The sequence below is a fragment of the Pelodiscus sinensis genome, chromosome 11 (assembly GCF_049634645.1).
Source record: "Pelodiscus sinensis isolate JC-2024 chromosome 11, ASM4963464v1, whole genome shotgun sequence".
Classification (NCBI taxonomy): Eukaryota; Metazoa; Chordata; order Testudines; family Trionychidae; genus Pelodiscus; species Pelodiscus sinensis.
The window spans coordinates 27,815,814-27,831,855 of NC_134721.1; the positions used below are offsets into that span (position 1 = coordinate 27,815,814).

A 16,042-nucleotide genomic window follows, 5' to 3' on the forward strand; every position below is an offset into this window, starting at 1 on the left:
CCCTAGAAAAGGGGTAGGGCAAAACCTGAATATCTGCCCCTTTGTGTGTTGTGTCAGGAATAAGTGATGTGGCAAGTAGACAGAGTTGTGAGAAAGAAATCTTTATTAAGTATGCTACCTGGCCAGTGTTACTGTAGAAACTGATGTGTAAGCAACTTGGGTCCAGCTTGCATTCTCAAAACCCTAAACCCATTCTGAATCTAGCTGGAGACTTCACCCTCTTTCCCTATTAATAATAAAGGGTGGATCTTTGCTGCCTCTGTATCAAGAACACATAAGGGCAGTAAGCAGCTGTTTCAGACAACAGGGTGAAGTAGCTTTTGTAGTTGTTTTGTAGGAAGGAGTAGAGAGATATTTTTTTTCTCATGGTGGTACCCTCTTGGCTATCTACCCACTGTTCAGTCCTGCTGCTCAAGCTGGGTGCTAGCATGAGATTTTGACACAGGGTTATGAAAGATATAGAAAAACTGATTTTTCCTAATTTCTAAACCACTGAAATGTTGTGAACTTGAAGTTCTTCTCATATGATTGGGCTCACGTTCTCTTTAGTGATTGCTATAGGAGGGGAAAATTGCTTGGGGAGTAAAGGGAGGAAAAACATGGCAGAGAGAGATCAGAGTGAAATAACTGTTTTCCTGAGCAAAACTAATGCTAAATTAATTTGTGTCCCCCTATAGAAACAGGGAAAAAACAGCATTAAGAAAAATCCCTAGTTTAAAATATTTCTGTTGCTGTATCATTCATCACTTACAATACATGAAACATCTATGTTGGGGAGGGGAAGTTATCTCTGATTAATGACACCATAGATTATTACAATGGAAAGAAGTGCAAAAATCACAAATACCTAGTTTTCCCCACTTCAACTCTTTATGTCTTGTCTTTTCCTCACAGTAGAAAATAGCTTCAATTCCCTTTTATTTTTAATCAGTTTTTCTTCATGTCTGTCAAGTACAGGGAATAGGCCTGTTTGGGTTTTTAACCCGGCAAAGGAATTTCAAAAACAGAAACAAAGAAATTCATTACAAAATATTCATTTATTCAAAATATTTACATTCATATTGGGTTTTTAGCTATTTCCATGGCCATTTTTTCATGGTATTGTATAAAAAGAAATGGAATGGAAATAAAGAATATATCTTGGAAAATCAACACAGTTAGATAAGAAGTAGACAATGGTTTACCAGATATATTGCTGTTATAATTATTGCCAGCTGTCTTGTCTTAGTGGGGCTTTGGTTGCCCTGTTCATATTAAATATGATTGTAAACAGTGCTCATTGCAAGACTGATATTGTAGCACAGTCTGCTCCAGGGTTCAGAAAATGATTCTGTGCTTATCCTTGATTCTGCTAGAAGTTATCATCTGGACCATTTACTTTGGTGATGTTGTCCTCATTTATACTAGGTATGAATTTGTGTTGTATTAAATTCTGTGGCCAAGCTTTAAGAAAAGAAAATAATTTCATAATATATTTGTAAACTCATGGAAATAGATGATGCCGACAAAAATATTTATAGATATTTAACCAGTGGCATAAATGGATTCTGCTAAACTTAGATTTTAATTTTGTTTACCCTTTTTGAAACAGAATATGAATGGCTGTTTATTTAGCTCGGTGTGTACCCTTAGCACTAAGTAGCTTTTTTATTTTTCAGAACTGATAACAGTAGAATGAAATGCTATCAAAAGTTAACAGATCATCTGAGAAATGCTTTAAACTATGCTAAGAAAATTAAAAACTTGGAGATACTTTATTAATATTGCAGAAAATATGAACAATAAATGAGTATAGACTGTCCAGCCTATTAAAAAGTCAGATTTCTTTAAATCTGGAATTTTATTTTAAATGAAGGTAAAAAAATTATTAATTCAGATACAAATTTTAGCGTACCAATATGGGTTGGTAGATTGCACACTGTACATCTGAATATGTAACATTACAAAATAGAGAAGAACTATAAGAAATGTATGCCATTCTAATTAGTGCTGTGTAACCCTGTGTCCGAGTCAGAACTACAACAATGGCTGCCCGTCGCAGGAGAGCCATAGCCTGTCATACATCAAGGGCTGGTATAGGGGGCTCTGTCTGTGAGGTGGAGCGCTTCTCATATAAGGGCATGTAAATTACTGATCTTCCCCTGCTTGCTCCACCCACTGCAGTGAAAGATCAGCCAATGGGCTGACTTGTGGTCAGGCCTGCTCACTCCACCCACTGCGGCAAAAACCAACCTATGGGGTGATAAGTCCACAGGCAATAAAACAGGTAGCCGAACCCTCTCACACTGGGGATTGCATCGTGTCAACGCCTGGCCTGATCACCCAGTCGCCTTGCACCCCCTGCTCTCGAGTCTGTTTGAGCGTACTTCGAGTTGGTCGACCTGAGTGGAGACAGTTTGTGAGCATGTGGCTGGTACTCGTGTTCCTGCTGTCTTCAGAATTGGTATAACCCCTCTCCCCCGCGATTATCCCTATCCCAATTGATTTTTGAGTTGCCCTCATTGCCTATCAAGTAACTGTAGTTTAAGAGTTATTGTGTTAGTTCTTTTAATAGTGGTTGTTAAGGTCTTTAACTGTTTGTGTAATATAGTGTAAATAGTTAGACTTAGGAACAACACCAGTGTGAATTTGACTGTTTCTAACCCCTGGGCAATTATTGGGAATTATTATGATTTAGAAAAGCCTCAGGGAATTGTTTTATATTGTTTGATGATTTGTTTGTTTTTCATTCTGATGATTGTCTGGCGACCATGCATGTGACTAAGTTTACAGTCATTAGGCACCAGAGTCCTCATCAAAATAAAATCAGTTTTTATTTTTTAAACCCCCAGTCGTGGTCTCATTCTTTCTGGCATCCCTTTGAACCTCGTGTATTGCGGGGACTGACACCATGAACTAGGGGAAACTCAACAGTGTATGCGTTTGGTTTTTTAATTTTATTTTTACATAAACCCTAAACTCAGCTCTGGTTTATAAAAATGTTTGCTAGGCTTCATGGCCCCTTCTTGAAGGCTCTGCAGTCCTGTTATACTCTTCCCTAGGAAAAGAGCAACCAAAGTGGGTTCTCCAGCCTTGCTGAGAAAGGCTGAATAGGAACAGCCTACCAAAGTATAGCAGGCTCAGATAAAGGGAGCTTCAGGGGTGAGCAACAGTGCTTCTAGGTGGCCAAAAGTGGCGTGAGTGGGTGTATTTACTGGAGTAGAGATGGGGGAGGACCTAAGGTAATGGGTGCCGATAAAGGGACTAGGTGGGAAGAAGGTCAGAAAATGCTGCAGCAGCAGTTAATTAAGGCTACATCCAGACTACAGGCTTCTTTCAGAAGAAGCTTTTCCAGAAGAGATCTTCTGAAAAAACTTCTTCCGATAAAGCGTGTCAACACTGCCAAAGTGCATCAAAAAAGAGATCTGCTTTTTCAAAAGATAGTGTCTACACTGAATGGATGCTATCTCACATTGAAACTGTGATTACAGGCAGTCCCCGAGTTACGCGGATCCGACTTATGTCAGATCTGCAGTTATGAACAGGGTTTGCTCCGCGTCTCCCTGGTCTGCTGGAGACCAGCAGACCAGGGAGACGGGGAGCAAAGCCTCTGAGGACGCCGGCAGCGGGACAGCCGCGGCGCGTCTGGGCTGTCCGCTGCCCGCGTGCTCCCCGGCTTTGCTCCCTGTCTCCCTGGTCTGCTGGTCTCCCCGTCTCCTTTGCTCCCCGTCTCCCTGGTCTCCCCGTCTCCCTGCTCCCCATCTCCCTGGTCTGCCTCGGGCTTCCTGTAGTCAGCTGCTGGTCAGTTTCAGCAGCGGCTGAATCTGGACGCCAGTTCCGACTTACATAGGGTACGTCAACACTACAGCGCTAGTTCGAACTAACTTAGTTAATTCGAACTAAGCTAATTCGAACTAACGCGTCTAGAACTAAAAACTAGTTCGAATTAGCATTTTGCTAATTCGAACTAGCAAGTCCACATTGAGTGGACTCTGAACAGGGCTTAAGGATGGCCGGAAGCAGTGCCGGCAGGGCATAAGAGGAGGACTTAGAGCATGGAGATGCTGTCTCAGGCTAGCCGAGGGCTGCACTTAAAGGGTCCCGACCTCCACCCCGGACACACAGTTCTAAGGGGTGCCCCGCTTGCAAAGAAGTTCTGGCTTGGAGTGCCCGGAGTACCCACACTGGGCACATCACACCACTCGGCCATCAGCCCGGCTGCACTTGCCGCAGGCTGCCATCTGGGGAGAGGGGGCAATTGGGGGGCTGCAGGAGAGCTTCCACCCCCAGAAGCCCGCAGAGCCAGCCCAGTCCTCCCCATCGGGGGCTCGTACCCCATTCCTCCCTCACCTCCTTCCACTTACCCTTCCCTAGCCCCCCTTCTTATTGATGTACAAAATAAAGATAACGTTTCTTCCAACATTGACTCTGTCTTTATTGAACAAAACTGGGGGAGACTGGGAAAAGGAGGGGGGAGAGGGGAAGAGAAAGGCTGGGAGAAGGGAGGGCAACTAACATGATCAGGGGTTGGGAACAGGTCCCAGATGAAGAAAGGCTACAGAGACTGGGACTGTTCAGCTTAGAAAAGAGGAGACGGAGGGGGGACAGGATAGAGGTCTCTAAAAGCAGGGGTTGGGTGGAGAGGGTGCATTCAGAAAAGTTCTTCCTGAGTTCCCATAAAGAAGGACTAGAGGACACCAAAGGAAAGGAATGGGTAGCAGGCTTGAAACTAGTAAGAGAAAGTTGTTCTTCTTGACAAAGCAAATAGTTAACCTGCGGAACTCCTTGCTGCAGGAGGCTGTGAAGGCTAGAACTAGAACAGAGTATAAAGAGAAGTGAGATAAATTCATGGAAGTTGGGCCCATGGAGTGGTATTAGCCAGGGGGTAGAAATGGTGTCCCTGGCATCTGTTTGTGGAAGGCTGGAGAGGGATGGCATGAGACAAATGGTTTGGTCACTGTCTTCGGTCCATCCCCTCCAGGGTCCCTAGGGTTGGCCGCTGTCAGCAGACAGGCTACTGGGCTAGATGGACCTTTGGTCTGACCCAGGACAGCTATTGTAAACTCAGGGCTCAGGGTCGGGGGTCTCAGTGGACCCCCTTGATTTTCATGCACACCTGCTCCTGGGTGGCCAGGCTGGCAGCTCTCCTGCCCTAGCCGGCCACTTTCCTGTGCCTAGTGCGGAGATCGTGGACGAGGTCCACGATGTCCGCACTAGCCCAGGAAGGTGCCCGCCTCTTGCGGTCCAGGGCAAGCTCCCGGGAGCCGCCAGCCTGGTCCCGGGAAGAGGGGGTGGGCTGGGGGACATCGGGTGGGTGGCTCTGTGCTGTGCCAGGTGCAGGGTCTGCTGGCTGGGTGCTGGCAGGCTTGCACCTGGCACGGGCACCGTAGCCAGCCCGTGCCCCTTTAAGGGGTCCGGGGCCGGGAGGGGGGCATAGAGTTTCCCTGGTGTTGGCCAGAGTGGCCACCAGGGAAACCTGGGGAGGGCTAGCCTCCCACTAGTTCGAATTAAGGGGCTACACACCCCTTAATTCGAACTAGCTAGTTGAACTAGGCTTAATCCTCGTAAAATTAGGTTTACCTAGTTTGAACTAAGCGCTCCACTAGTTCGATTCAAATTCGAACTAGCGGAGCGCTAGTGTAGCGCCTATTGTCCGTTAGTTCGAACTAACTTTGTAGTGTAGACATACCCATACAGATTCAACTTAAGAACAAACCTACAGTCCCTATCTTGTACGTAACCCGGGGACTGCCTGTACTTCAGATGGACAGGCCACCAGGGCACCTGTGCTTTTTCCTCTTTCCTCTTCTTGCAAAAGAACTCCCTCCCTCCTGTCCACACATGCCTTTTTCCAAAAGAGCTCTTTTGGAAAAAGGCTTCTTCTTAGTAGAAAGTGGATTACCAATTCTGGAAAAACCCCTCTGTTCTTTCGATTTTCTTTCAAAAGAACATGATTGCAGTGTAGACGTAATTGAAGTTTTTTCAGAAAAATGTCCATTTTTCAAAAACAATTCTGTAGTGTAGACAAGTGGGATGCAAACTGTTTCCTGGCATGACCCCTGGGAAAATTTTGATTGAATAAACCCCCCTCCCCAAAACACAGCCCCTTTAAATGCCACTCCACTTGCCTGCTGCTCCCCCCACCTCTGCCACGTGTATGCCGAGTCAGGAAAAAAATGGCGGCTGTCCAGGTGCTGCGACACCCCTCCCTCCCCCCAGAAGACTGCCGGGGTCACAACCTATGGGTTGCGCACTGCTGGTGTAGACATACCCTAAAGGAAGCAGGATGTGGTTGTTGCTTATAAGGCTCATGGATTGGAAACTGGAGTAGTGGGTGAGCCTGGGTTACTCCACTGGCAAAGCAGTTTAAGCCTGAGAAGGGGGCATAATCTCTTAAGAAGCACAAGTGAAAGGCTGGAATTAAAAGACCCAGAGATGGGCAAAAAAACTCTGATGAGAACAGATTGTTTGTTGAACTCTTTACTAGCCTGGAAGTGATCTGTTTCTCACTGAATTACATGTTCAGAGTGCTGGTGCTGAGCTTCTGAAGACCCACCAACAGAGGTTGACAACCTATAGAGGGTACAAAGCAAGGGAAAAAGGCTACAGTGCTGTATACAGTAGCAGGAGGTACTCAAATACCAAACTGCTCCCTCCCTCCCCCAGGGCCTGGCAAGTCTGTTGGTGTGCCTGTGTTATGAGAATGTCCATTAGTAATCCCATTTTGGGACATGTAATTTTGTTATGAATTTAAGTAAATATAGGGATGTAGGGCAAAACAAACTCACTTGATTATGCAATTACCAATAAAAGCACAAAAAAGGAAGTCAAACAATTTTACAATTAATTTTAGAGTGAATTCCACAGAAACTCATACTTTCATACATCCTAAGTAACATCTTTTCCTCATGATTTGTAAACATGAACTAAAATCGTCCCTAAGTACAACACTAGCAATTTAAAAAAAAAAAAAAAACGCTAATCATTTTGGAAACCAAGGCAACAGCATCGGATTAATTCTCACCTAAGGATAGCAAAATGTGAAGTATTTTATCTGTAGAGAGTAAAGAAATAGTTTCCAACAATCAGAACTGCCATTTGTAGACCTCTGCATTGATTAAGGGGAAGCAGAAGTGCTCTATTATCCTGCAAAATCATGCCATATCCAGTAAGCCTTATTTTTATTGAAATACAGTGCATAGTATTTCATGTGCTATGCACTGTCCACATGTGGATCCATATTATTTCTATTGACTACACTGGTCTTACTATTGTTTTTTCCCTCCCTATCTCTTTAACTCTTCAGAGCTACCTACATATCCTGTCTCATTCCAGTTCAACTGTAATTTACGCTAGTGAGAATTGCAGCACTCAGCATCGCTTCAGGATCAGGCTTCTAAAACATCATTCAAAATCCATTTAAATTAATGGATTTCACTGCACTTTGAATCAGGCTCTCTATGAATATCTGGTCACTCACAACTAGTAAATAATTTCTTTAAGATATAAATCTGTTCTGTACACTTCCAGTTAAAGTTGTGCTGCTCTTCTTCTATTTTTAATTCCAGGAGTATGAATGTACTTATGTGACAGTAATTCTTCTCTCCCTATAAATTGGTCTCTCTCATATATTTAAAAGTACATAAAATGCATTATTAACAGGATGCATGGCCAGTCACAAAAGACACAATGTAGGCTTTATACAATGGGGAGGAACTCGTCTAGTCAGTTTTTCTTTTTAGGAGTATAATCCAAGTTTGTTATCTATATGCACATTTTACATAATTAGGGTGACCAAATGTCCCATTTTTAAAGGGACAATCCTCTAGAATTGGAAGGGACCTTGAGAGGTCATCAAGTCCAATCCCCTGCCTTCACGGCAGGACCATGAACTATCTAGATCATCTCTGACAGCTGTTTGTCTAACCTACTCTCAAATGTCTCCAGCAATGGAGATTCCACAACCTTCCTTAGGCAATTTATTCCAGCGCTTACCCAGCCTGATACAAAGTTTTTTCCTAAACCTAAACCTCCCATGTTGCAATTTAAGCCCATTGCTTCTTGTCCTATTCTCAGAGGTTAAAGAGAATATTTTTCCCCTCCTCCTTTTAACACCCTTTTAGGAACTTGAAAGTGATTATCATGTCCCCTCTCAGTCTTTTTTCCAAAGTAAACAAAGCAATTTCTTTCAGTCTTCCCTCAAAAGTCATGTTTTCTAGACCTTTAATCATTCTTGTTGCTCTTCTCTTATCCAGTTTCTTCACATCTTACCTGAAATGTGGTGCCCAGAACTGGACACAATACTCTAATTGAGGCCTAATCAGTGCAGAGTACAGGGGAATAATTACTTCTCATGTCTTGCTCCTAACATTCCTGTTAATGTATCCCAGAATTATGTTTTCTTTTTTTGCAACAGTGCCACACTGTTGACTCATATTTAGCTTGTAGTCCATTATGACCAGTAGATCTCTTTCTACAGTACTCCTTACTAGATAGTCACTTCGCATTTTGTATGTGTGAAACTGATTGATCCTATCTAAGTGGGGGTATGTCTACACTACCACACTAGTTTGAACTAAGATGGTTAATGTAGTCATTCGAAGGTGCAAATGAAGCCCGGGATTTAAATATCCCGGGTTTCATTTGCATCTTGCCGGGCGCCGCCATTTTTAAATCCCCTTAGTGCGGACTCCGTGCCTGCGGTTACACGCGGCACGAAGTAGGTAGTTTGAATTAGGCTTTCTAACTCCAAGTACCGGTACACCTCGTTCCACGAGGAGTAACAGTAGTTCGAATTAGAAAGCCTAATTCGAATTACCTACTCCGTGCCGCGTGTAGCTGCGGGCACGGAGTCCGCACTAATGGGGATTTAAAAATGGCGGCACCCGGCAAGATGCAAATGAAGCCCAGGATATTTAAATCCCGGGCTTCATTTGCAACTTCGAATGAGTACATTAACCATCCTAGTTCGAACTAGGGTGGTAGTGTAGACATACCCTGGAGTACTTTGCATTTGTCCTTATAGAACTTCATCCTATATACCTCAGACCATTTCTTCAGTTTGTCCACATCATTTTGAATCCTGTATTTACATGTTCCAGCAGGTGTCCCAACTTTTTCCTAAAAAGGTGCAAATTGTCTCATTTTCTTTCTTCCTTTCTCCCTTCCCCCATCAGTACTGGTTGGTCCTGCTGTTGGCTGGATCTCTGCTCACCAGTCATCCAGGGTACATATTCACAGCAACGTTATTTCAGAATAATGTCTGTTATTCTGAAATAACTATGCGAGCATCTACACAGCTAGCCCGTTATTTTGAAATAATTTTGAAATAAGGAATAATGCCTCTTCCAAAATAGCTATTTTGGAATAGTAGTAGTGTGGATGCCCCACTGCTGCTATTTAGAAATAGCTCCTCCCTCAGGCCATTCTAAGTAACTACTCCTTAGTGCTTTTTGGGACTCTAAATTGAGGTAGCATGTCTACATTAGGGGAGCCTGCCTTGGACTAATTTCAAGGTTTCCTTGTAGTGTAGACATGCTATTTCAAACTAAGTTATTTCAAAGTACAGGCAGTCCCCGGGTTACATGGATCCGACTTACATCGGATTCCTACTTACAAACGGGGTGAGGCAACCCCGCACTAGCTGCTTCCCCCCAGCAGACCAGGGAGACGCGAAGCTAGTGCTCCCCCCCCAGCAGACCAGGGAGACGCGGAGCGGCTTTTCTCAGCAGACACCTCAGCTTGAGAATAAAGGACTGAGGGAAGTGAGGTGTGGAAGAATAAAACTGAGCTCTGGAGAAATGTTTGGCTAGAGTTTCCCCTACAATACGTACCAGTTCCGACTTACATACAAATTCAACTTTAGAACAAACCTACAGTCCCTATCTTGTATGTAACCCGGGGACTGCCTGTATTACTTCCAGAATAGCTTATTCCAAAATAATCGTGCAGTGTAGATTTAGCTCTAATGAATAGTGGCGAGTCGTATGTCCTGTAGTCGATGATGGGGATCAGTTTGCAAGGCTGGTACTGGGGCAAAGCTGCAGCGCACAGGGCCAGGCTGCTCCTGCTGACAGTCCATCAAACCAGCTCCCACTGCATGCTGCTTCTTGGCCACACCCACACCCATCCCATTTCCAGCTGGTACTGGCTATATATTGCAAGCTATGGTGGCTGGCAAATATAGGCAGGTGCCAGGCAGTGACCACTTACATGTCTCCTCTGCTGCCCACCCATTGGCCCTTTATATGCTCTCCCTCTCGCTGTCCTCTCCCTACTTTGCTCTTTCACCCTCCCTCCCCCCAGGTCTGCTACTGGTCCTCCATATCCCACCTGGGCAGGGCACATCCTGCTCCCAAATCTGTAAAGAGAACCAGTCCCTGGTCAGAGTGCTCAGATCACAAACAATCTGGCCATCATACTCCTTCCTTCCCCAACTGCCTCTGGCTGGACCAGAACCCCAGGAAAGCCCAAGACCTTCTGACTAAGGGCACTGGCTAGGTGAAACTAAGCATGCATGTGCCAAAGATCCAACCCACACTGGCATGGAGAAGCCTCTCTGCCACCCAGCTAAGCTCTGGAGTAGTGGGAGAGAACAATTCCCAGCTTGTTTGCATCCCAGCCCTGCAGACTGGACAGCAGCCCCCTTAGTAGGGACTTAACACCCTCTTCCTCTTCACCATCCTGCCACCCATCCTGAGTCCTGTCCCCAGGGAACTGCTTTGTCCTCTAAGCACCTTCCCCCTCCTGAACCACCTCTCTGGGTATGCTTGCTGAGGCCCCTGCAGCCAGCTTCCCATAGGACTTACCCTCTTCCTGCCTTCCCTCTAGCGAGGGCACAAGAGATGTGTCAGTGGCCAGCAGTTGCCTGGAGGTGTCAGCTGCCTTTCAACATTATATGGGCAAGAAGACACTAGCTGTTTCCAGCCATTGGATGGAGTGGAATGGAGGAAATGAGTTCAGATAATCCCTTCCTTCCTTCCTTATTCTCTCCTGCAGCTGGAAGCAGAAAATCTGGGAAGAGGGGGCATGTGATCCTGTGTGGCCCTTCCACATGTTGCCTTGGGAAGATGTGGCACCATCAGGAAGGAGAGGGTCAGTCAGTCAACCCCTCCCCTTCATGTGAGAGAGGTATATGGGAATGTATGTATGTGTCACTTCTTCCCATGTGAACTGTAAACTGTAAAGATAAGAAGGTAAATAAAAGGAATACAGCTACACAGTATTTCCTTTTAACAGAGATTTGATCAACTGTGTTAATCTGAATGTTTGTACTGCATAGTCCTGATTACTGTTGATCTCTCCAGAATATGAGTAATTTTACCAGGTATTCTGTGTTCAACATGGGGAAATATAGTCACCCTATATATAGTTTTGGTTTTAGTTCACTGTGCATTCTTTCTGTTAAATTAAAAAAAACCCAATGTTTTAAAAAAACCTAAAATAATAAACACTGGCATATTATTCCATATTACTTGGTCAGTCCATCTTGTTTAGCATTCTACCCCTAAAAGTGGCCTAAATCTGATAGAAAGATGGGTAGGCATACAATGCACATGTGTGCACTTACACGAATTCACATTCACATTCTCTTTCCCTCTTCATAGCTAACCAATTATGCAGTACCTTGCCATGAAGGCAAAATTCCTTCCTTATCATACCTGGAAATCAGCTGATATTATGAAATCAAACTTCTTTTCTATCTAATGTAATAGACTCTATTTTTTCAATAATAATTTATGCAACTCATTGTCAAAAGGTAAGTTCAATTTAAAGGATTCTTATAATTATCAAGTGTGTCACCTGAATATATAAAACGATGGGAAAAAATAAATAGGAACACTTGGTTGGCCTTTGTTATACATGTCTAGTCTGTACTGTGCTCCTTGTCAAATAAAATACACTTTGAGGCAGACTCTCAGTCCTACCCCTAGCTTTTTATCCTTTTTTTTCCTCTTTAGGAAGTCACCTGTTTCACTAATCATCTCCGTACCTTTTGTTACATTATTTCTAATTTTGTTCTATTCTTTATGATAAAGTGACCCAAAAACTTTTGTGCACCATACATTTCTACAACAAGAGCATTACTTTACTTTTCCAAGCCATTTCAGCTTTTAATTTGTATTTTAAATTGTACAATGGGCTGCTGTGTAATGCTCCTGATTTAACTTCTATAGTAGATGGTGAAAGCTGAAAGCAGCTCAGCCTCTAGGGAGGCACAGTTGAAAGTAGCAGGGACAAGGTTCGTGGGAATACATTTTTTCATGCAGGTTTTTTTATCTTATTTTTAAAGCATGCACCTGTTGTTGCAGCTTTCAATTATGCAGCAGCAGTGACAGGGCTCCATTCACACTTGATTTCCTATTTAAAAACACGTCTGCTAAACAGCTCCTGTCTTCCTTGTTTTTTATATCATCTAAAATATGAAAAGGGGCCAGCTGCTATTGAAGTGTTGTTAGCATAGATAAGGGCAGAGGAGACTGAGCTGGTGAGAATAAAGAACATGTTGCAGATGAAGAAGAACAATGAAATTGCACTTTCTTAAAATGTTTATTTTGAAATTTTAAATAAAAAACTGGACAGAAAAAAATCTAACACAAACCTTACATGTTTCAGGTTTTATACTTTCCTAAAACGAGAGTGGCAACGGGGGGTGGGGGTGGGGGAGGGGAGAGAAACATAAAATGGGATTTTCTTATCTTTTTAAATTTAATATTGTGTTAATTTATTATCTGGGCTTAAGCTTGCTCCCATTTACATCAATAGGAGTTTTGCCATTTATTTCAATAGGCCCCTCATAGGTTCCCATATATAAGTGGTTTGCAAATTTTTAATGCAGAGCCCTGCCCCCCATTTCCCTTCTGAGATTTCTGGTTGCACATCCCCCAGCCCAGACAAAAAAAGACACACGAAAAAGGATACTCACTAGCTTACTTATAAACCTAAGAGAAACCTTCACTCAAATTTAAATTACCTACACCTGTAAGTTTCAAATACACAAGTACTTACAATGGCACTGCCCAGGATTTCTCAGCATTGGGAAATTTCTCCTCCTTGCAGCCATGCAGCACCACTAGAGCAGGGCTGATACCTGTTCTTCCCCTCTTTGATTCTCAAGGTGTGTGTGATGGTTGCTGGGGGTGAAGCCAGCACTGAATGCAGAGGTTATTGGGAGTAGAAATCAGTGTGGCTGCAGTGGATGTTCTTAGTGACCCACATGCTGGATTGGTCATCTGAGGTGAGTTGGGGATGAAGATGGAGCTCTCCTCCCCTGCCACTGCCTATGAGGGCTAACATGAGCCACTAGGTGTTATTGCTCACCTTCCTGAACATTCTTACATACCTCCTGAGTGAGGTGCACCCTACCATTTGAAAACCATTGATACATGGTATGTAAATGAAAAACTGTAGATATAAGGTATTGCTAGATTTTCAACACATAAATGTTTTAGAAAGGGCTTCAGGAAAAAGTCAACCAGAAAATGTGCCCCAGGGCTCCACGAGACATCTCCAGGGGCTCCACGATGTTGACAAACTGGAAACATTGATAAGTACAACACATACAATCAGTGGACTGCTGGGGCTCTGCATAAATTTTTACACTTGTAAAGGTCTCCAGAGCCCAAAACGTTTGAGAACCACCGTGCTAGAGCATGCCTAAAATGTATAAAATATATTAATCTAAATTATGTAAAATTAAAATATGACACTGCATATTAAATTATATGTGGATATGTTAATAACTATATTGCTATAAGCTGGATGAAACCTTGTTATACGTTTGAGTTTTAAACCTCTTCAAGAGTGAGTATATGTCTACACTACAGTGTTTTGTCAGAAAAGTGGCCGTTTTTCCGACAAAACCTGAGTTATATCCACACTGCTATCGTGTTCTTCCGAAAGTAAATTGAAAGAACAGAAGAGGGTTTTCCGACATTGCTAAACTTTTTTCTACAAGGAAGAAACCTTTTTCCAAAAGAGTTCTTTCGGAAAAAGACGTGTGTGGACAGGAAGAGGAAGTTCTTTTGAAAGAAGAGGAAAGAGGAAAAAACACAAGTGCCCTGGTGGCCACTCCGTCCATTGTAATCACAGCTTAAATACGAGATAAATTCCACACTGAATGGACACTATCTTTTGAAAAAGCAGATCACTTTTTTGATGCACTTTTGTGTATGGACGCTCTCTTTCGGAAGACGTTTTTTCAGAAGATCTCTTCGGAAAAAAGGTTCTTCCAAAAGAGGCCTGCAGTCTAGACATAGCCTGAGTGTGAATATATTCTTCAACTAAAATAACTAGTCAGAATAAGAAGCTTTTACTGGAGGCAAAAGGAAGTTGTGAACTTCCACAAGAGTTTTAAGAATGGAAGACTTTTGCTGAGTTTTGTTTGTGTTTTTGTGTGTGTTTTGAGGGAAATCAGAACACAGAGGAATGAAGAACAGAGCAACAGGGAGAGGCAAAGGAGCAAGAAAGTCAAGCACTAGTCAGTAAGCACAATATGTAGGATTGCCAGGTGTCCAGTTTTGAACTGGAGAGTCTGGTATTTGAGCTTTGTGTCTGGGTAACATATTGAGAAAATACCAGACATATAAATTTTCTAATTAAATAAGTTTTATTATTATCATGAGTATCAGTACATAGTTGCGTACTTCCTGGCTGGTAGACACACTCACATTGCGTGAGCGTGTCTACCAGCCAGTATACACCTTCTCACTAGAGGGAAGGGGGGGGGGGGGCCGGACTTGCCCGTGTGCCCCGCTGGAACCGTGTATGAGACGGGCAACACCCTGGGATCTGCGTGCGCCCAGGCCAGCCCCGCTTCCTACCAGCTTGGCCACCCCTCGCTCCTCTCGGCCAGCACTGCACCCTGCTGGCTGGTTCTCCCCTGGTCAGCCCTGCTCCGCCCAATCCCCTCCCGGCCAGCCCTGCTTCCTCCAGCTGGTTCCCCCTTCCCAACCCCATCCCGGCCAGCCCTGTCTCCCCCACCCCCTCCTGGTCAGCCCTGCTCCCTGCTGGCTGGTTCCCCCCCGCTAGCCCTGTTCCCCCCAACCCCTTCCCAGCTAGCCCTGCTTCCCACTGTCCGGTTCTCCCCTGGCCATCCCCACTCCCCACAATCCCCTCCCAGCCAGCCCTGCTGTTCCCCCCTCACCCGCGATCTCCCTGGCCATCCCCGCTCCCCCCGACCTCCTCCCGGCCAGTCCTCATCCCCATCTGAGATCAAGTGTGTCCAGTATTTTTTTGAAATTATCTGGTAATCCTAACAGTATGACCCAAGAGCTTTTGGGTCTATTGACTAAAGAGGGTTGGGGATGTAAGCTAAGAAACTTCTCTTTTTGTTTTGGTTCTTCCTATGTTCAGAGAAGTAGGACTTTTAATAGTCTTTGTATATAAATAAGATTACATTAAATTAAATGCCAGACTCTCTATCAATTACAGCATCTAATGGAACATTCTCAGGGCCCTGAACTTTGACTAGCTGCTTAGGTTGTAAAGGAGCTATGCTATGTTTAAAAGCATAAAAAGCAATTGTGATTACTTTCCTCAGAACCAGCTAAACAGTCTTTTCCACTGGTCAGATACCTGGAATTTCTGCATTTGAAAAGCAGTTGTTGATCACTCAAATCAGGCTTTCTCCCCTTCATACTTAAAGTTAACACTTCTAGCAGCACAACATAAGAGACTAGAAATGAGCCTGATTGTATTGAATGAGTGGGAAGATTTGGATCTGCTGTGTTGCTTTGGGCCTATATTGTCTCTGCTCACAACCAACCCATACAGGGTATCTGTAGAATTCTGATTGCTCCCGTTTCTTGAATTCTACATTCCTCCCCCACCCCCAACAATTTTTCTCCATCCCAGTCCCTACCCATTAGTTGACAGGGAGGGGCATGGGGGTTTCCTCTAGAAAGTCTCTACTAAATAGCTCTATGTAGGGAAATTTTACCTTTTGATGTTCGCACCAGGGTTCCCAATGTTGCAGATGGCTGCTGCTATGATTAGTTCTGCTTTGAGCTGGGTTAGAAGACAGTATAATTTGTGGTTGCTAAATTGGCCCTTGGCAACCCCG

General features: G+C 43.9%; 1 long non-coding RNA gene across 1 annotated transcript in view; it reads right to left on the bottom strand.

Annotated features, from left to right (window-relative positions):
• Positions 1-846: 846 nt before the first annotated feature.
• The window catches only part of LOC142830932 (uncharacterized), a 34,475-nt gene continuing 19,279 nt past the window's right edge, over positions 847-16,042 (bottom strand). Inside the window, exon 3 of the long non-coding RNA XR_012906494.1 lies at positions 847-966. This is a non-coding gene — a long non-coding RNA (uncharacterized LOC142830932). The remainder of the gene's footprint in view (positions 967-16,042) is intronic.